Below are 6,000 nucleotides of genomic sequence, written 5' to 3'. Positions count from 1 at the left end.
TAATTATTAATATTAATATTATTATATTACAATTGACTGATATAATTGTATGAACTTTTTTATATGTAAGGTTGGCTATGCAAAGTACAAGATTATATAAATATGATTCAAGAGATTAATCAAAGGCTACATGAATTTAACATTGGTTCGTGATCTAACCATTTGCTTTGTATAATGCAGGCTGAGTTTTTTGGTTGCAAAAGCATGTTTAAAAGCAGGAGCAAAGAAGAACGCGAATCATACAAAATACAAGGGTATGGCTGAAAGTTTTTCATGTGACACTTTAAGAAAAGGTGTTTTTGTTGCAGGGGCAGTTTTTGTCGTGTCGACTATGGTTCTGAATGCGTATTACTACGTGTACTTCACCAAGGCTACGACTCAACCTGCTCACAAAACTAATCGTTCTTCGTCCACTGTTGGTATGACTGGTTATGCATAGACCTTATTTTGTAATCTGAGTTGAGTTTTTGGTACATTAAAGATGTACATTTAGCTTTTTTATATGTAAGGTTGGTTATGCAAAGTACAAGATTATATAAATATGATTCAAGAGATTAATCAAAGGCTACATGAATTTAACATTGGTTTGAAACACCATTTACAGAACTAGAAATTTTAAAATGAGTTTTACAAATCTAGTAAAACCGGTGTTTGAAACACCGGTTTGGACTTTTTTCTCAGTTGGTCCCTCTATTATACCCCAAATCGCTGGTTTGGTCCCTCAGTTTTTAATTTGGCAATCAGAGTCCCTTTATTATTTTAATTTTGCAATTGGAGTCCCTCCGTCAACTGGACATCCAAATCGAACGTTAACTCTCATCATGTGAGTTACACGTGATGGGTATTATCGGAATTAAATTTTTTTTTTTTGGTATTTAATAACGCCAACGGGTAAGGTCCCCACTTTCATCCTCCGCTTTTCACTCTCTTCTCACTTGAAACCCTAATTCATTTACATAACGTATTAATCAGAAATTGGAGCTACAAATCGATAACAATGGAATGCTGGTGTGGTCGACCTTGTGTAATTCGAATATCTGGCACTGAATCTAACCCTGGACGTCGATTCTATACATGTGAAAAAAAGGTAAGATTGTTTATGTTGTTTCGAATTTTATGAAATAATTAACAAGATGTTAGCATTTCCTGTTTATGTTGTTGCTCAGATCACTAGGTGCGACTTCTTTGCTTGGTATGATCCTCCAAATACAATCAATGCCCTAGCTACACTTATGAATGCCAAAATGGAAGTGGATGAAAAGCTCAAAGATGCAGAAAAAAGAGAGACGAATTGGAAGATGATGTGTATATTTAGCTGGATTGTGTTTGGTATTTATTTTTTTAGTCATTGAAATTGTGGTGTATGTATGATGTACTTTGTAAAATGGTAATGGTAATGGAATGAAGCTTGTTTTGTTAAATTTTGCATCTGTTTTATATCTGTATCAGTAACCTTACAACACAAGACAATGACTCCAAGTGTAGACAATAAATTGTAACCAAAGTCATACAGTGTAACCAAAAACACAAGACAATACATTGTAACTAAAGTGAAATGACAAACATACAGACAATACATTGTAACTAAAGTGAAATGACAAACATACAAGCATTACCAAATGTCATAGATTCCAAAAGTCAACATAAGTACATAGTACCAGTTACCAAATGTGCTTAAACTTACCAAAAGACAACAACACACCTTAATAAAATACAAACATTGTACCAAGTCACATAACAAGTTTTAAGTAGACATAAAACACATGATTAAAACACAAACCACCACCAACATTCACTTCTTCTTCTTCCCTTTTCCAACTACCATTGTCTTCTTTGAAGGAGATAGCTTAACTTTCACTGTCTTTTTTGTCCACTTGTTATCCACATTCCCACTTCTTTTCTTCTCACCTGTACAAGTACTCTTATTGTGTCCATAAGTACCACATGTGCCACACTTCTTTAGCTTGCCTATAAATATTAACAAAATAAATACCATATTAATTGAAATGGTACTAGATGTAATTAATAAATAAAATGAGCATACCTTTTGAGCTAAGTTTACCACTATCACCAATGACATCAACTTCATTTTTGGACAACCTTCTGTTGAAACACTCACACATGTTACTGAGCAACACATCTGATACAGCCCTTCCTGTAAAATGACTCCTTGCCCACTGATGGGCAGGAATTTTAGCTAACCAAACAAAAGCTTCATTATCAAACTCCTTCAATTGTTGCATAGCCTGCTCAAACTCAGGAACTGTTGTTACACTAGCACATCTCCACAAGTGATTCTTATAAGCAACACCCCTGAAATCCCCTTTCATATTCCCATAAATATGTCTAAGGCAATGTCTATGCTCAGCACAAGGAAACACATTTGTAACAGCTTGTATTAAACCCTAACAGCATAAAACAATAAAAGTTAAAGTAACTAACCATTAACAAATGTAATGTAATTAAATTAAATATGAATTAAACAAGTAATTTTTACCTTTTGCCTGTCACTGATAAAAGTAAAGTTAGAATTGGTAGACAAGTCAAGATCTTGACCCAAGCACTCTAAGAACCAAGTCCAGGATGAACCACACTCTGTTTCCAAATATGATCTGACAGCTTTAATTGGTATCTTTGGATTCTTTTGAATTTGAGGTACCAACCGATTTGATAAAAATTGGTAAGTGCAGAATTTTAGTATTCTTGCAGGTTGACATTCATGTTGGTGTCTGTAGGTTCTAACCTCCCATTCTTCACTATCTTTTTCTTTGGATACCAACAACACCCACTCACAAACAATGTGTAATTCCCTTTTTGCCCATTTGTTAGTCTTCCCACTACAAGATTCCCCTGCTTTTTTAATTTGACTAGTCACTTTGTCTTTACTCTTCCCAACTACACCACCTTTAACTCTTAAGTTACTGGGCCCCACATCACATTTTGTCTTCTTTGACAAATCACTTTGACTAACTATCTCACCACCTTTTGAATTTATACACAACCCTTCACATTTAACCCTAATTCTTCTTTTGTCATTCTTAACAATAACTAGCTTTCTCCTAGTTTCAATAGCATGCATTCTCACAGCTTCCCTAACCTCTGATTTACTTTCAAACTTTTGTCCAAGATAGAAGAAAGTTTTTCCCACTTGAACACTACCTTCAACCTCCTTTTTATGATTACGGATTCTCTTCTTCCTTACCCCTTCTTCATCACTTTGAGAATCATAGCTTTCAAAACCATCATTGTTCAACACTTCCAATTCTGTACCCTCAATATTGACCTCATCATCTTCAAATGAGTTACAGCCATTTCCCATAAACTCTACATTCTTATCAATGTTAAAATTAAAATCTTTCATCTCTACATGAACATCCAAAATCTCATTTTCATCATCAACAATGTAATCACTATCCTCAGAGTCACTACCTTCACTGTTATCACCCTCTACTAAGCTCCCATCACTGTGAACACCACCAACTACTAAGTTATCATTATTAATTTGTTCTGACCATAACCTTTTCCCTTTAATATCCTCATGTTCAGCATACACATCAATTTGCCTATAAATCACATCACCATCTTCTAGACAACTAAGCAAATAGTCCCTATGTTCATTATCATTTAAAAGATTTAACCCAGTATCCATGTTTGTATTGGGTTTAAGAAAACGATATACCACAGACCTGGTGGGATCATAACCTAATTCTTGCATGACTGAATCCAGTTGTCCTAAACAAAACTTTTCAATGTCAAAACAATCAATGTAATCAGTTTTACCTTCTGTGTACACAACTTCACTACCCATTCTAAAATATCCACCATGATGTAACACAATCGTGAACAAATCAGGGTATACATCTGAAAAATGTGTAAAAAATTAAAGTTAACAAAACAATTACCTAATAATATTTAGGGTTCCACAGAATTATGAGCTTTGGGTGCATAAAACATACCGTATAATTGGTCGATAGCCTTTTGATCAGTTTCTGATGTACGAATAGTCCATGAATCATCCATTGAATCATCCATTGATAATCAATTTTGCTTTTAGGTTTTACTTCGTGGTTAACACTATTTGGAGGGATGAGTGTGAAAATCGGTGGATAAAAGTGGGGGACCATACCCGTTTGGGTTTATTCAGTACCGAGAATTAAAATTAATTCCGATATTACCCATCACGTGTAACTCACGTGATGGGAGTTAACGTTCGATTTGGATGTCCGTTAGACGGAAGACTCCAATTGCAAAATTAAAATAATAAAGGGACTCTGATTGCCAAATTAAAAACTGAGGGACCAAACCAGCGATTTGGGGTATAATAGAGGGACCAACTGAGCAAAAAAGTCCACCGGTTTGTCACTTTTCACCCCAAACCGGTGTTTCAAATGCCGGTTTGGGTACACTTTTCTCAGATGGTCTCATGACCAGATGCTTTTATGCCACCCGTTGACACCCCCTGCCGTTGGATGTTTGACCAGATGATAAAAATACACAAACCAGCGTTTGAAAAGCCGGTTTGGTGTGAAAAATTGCAACCCGGTGTTTCAAACACCGGTTTTACTAGATTTGTAAAACTCATTTCAAAATTTCTAGTTCTGTAAATGGTGTTCCAAAAATTACCATTTCAAAATAAAATTCAAACTAACATAGTATATACTAGCCCAGCTGTGGAATTGTCCTTTTGTTTTAATAATCCTACGCTATATCAAAGTTTCAAGCCCGACTTCCTAATGAACAATTTCAAGCACTGTCCTCGAAACTGATTAAATATGTCAAAATTGGTAATCGTATGCCACATATCACCTCAGCGGGTTGAGTAATAACTTTCTTTGCATGGGGATATAGAGGAACTAGGCACAAGAGATTGAATATTGTTGTTGTGGACTTATGGCACTTATCACATTTCCTCATATTGTGTTATTGTTTAACTGAAACATTTATTCCTAATTGCGTTTTGAATCAAAATTGTTACATGATGTTAAAATATTTACATATGTGATCAAATATAATGATTAGGCCCGGGTGGTGAGTTGCGGGGATTCTTAGAGGGGCTAGCAGAAGCTAAAGACGTGCCAACTTACGTAAAAGATCACCGAATTGGGGAGCCTGAGTTAACACCTTCTCATCCCGATTGGGACTATTACGACAAGATAATTCGTGCTTCTGGGATGAAGAAAAAAAACTACCAACGACCAAGACTAATGTGATACATGCAGGTTAAGAACATCTTTTGTTTTGTTTTGTTTTTTTCTGATCTCTTTTGCTTTTGCCTTTTCTTTTAAAACTCGTCATTAGCTTTCCTTTTGTCAAGACGATAATTTGTATTGTTAATGGATTCAGGCATTTGTTTATTAATTTGTTATCTGTGAAGGTAACTTTTTGTGCATTAAATTTGAGTTAAAAAAAATACACGGAGAATATATATATATTACAAGTTCACTCCTAGTACACACGCGTAGCATGGGGCGTTTGCTCCTTCAACGGCTACCATAATCGGTGACGGGTCCTTAAAAGTTCTTTCATTCAAGATCGAATATTATTGGCCAGGTAAGAATAGTCGACGTGAAAAGGTGGATGGCAAGTTTGAAAAGGCGGATCGATAGGTCGCTTTCTCTATTCGTTTTCTTATCAGTTCAGTCGTTAGATCCATCAAAATGGTTTACAAGCCCAATAACGATACTAATGCCCAACTTCTGAAAATAATTCAGGCCCAACAACAGGCCCAACAGCAGGCCAAATGCTTTTACACAGGCCAGCTCGATTACAGTGGTGCCGAGTAGCACATGAACACTGGTGCGTCTTCACATCTTACCTCATGTACTAATAATCTTAGTACTGTTTTTAATAACTGCAAATATTCATCAGTCGCCGTTGGTAACGGGAACACCATTCCCGTCACTAACACCGGTCATAGCTTGTTACCCAATGTTCACCGACCGTTACATTTAAATAATGTACTTGTAACCCCTAACATCGTTAAAAACCTCATATCTGTTC

Source organism: Rutidosis leptorrhynchoides, chromosome 11 (assembly GCF_046630445.1).
Source record: "Rutidosis leptorrhynchoides isolate AG116_Rl617_1_P2 chromosome 11, CSIRO_AGI_Rlap_v1, whole genome shotgun sequence".
NCBI classification, from domain to species: Eukaryota; Viridiplantae; Streptophyta; class Magnoliopsida; order Asterales; family Asteraceae; genus Rutidosis; species Rutidosis leptorrhynchoides.
This window is presented reverse-complemented; position numbering follows the sequence as displayed.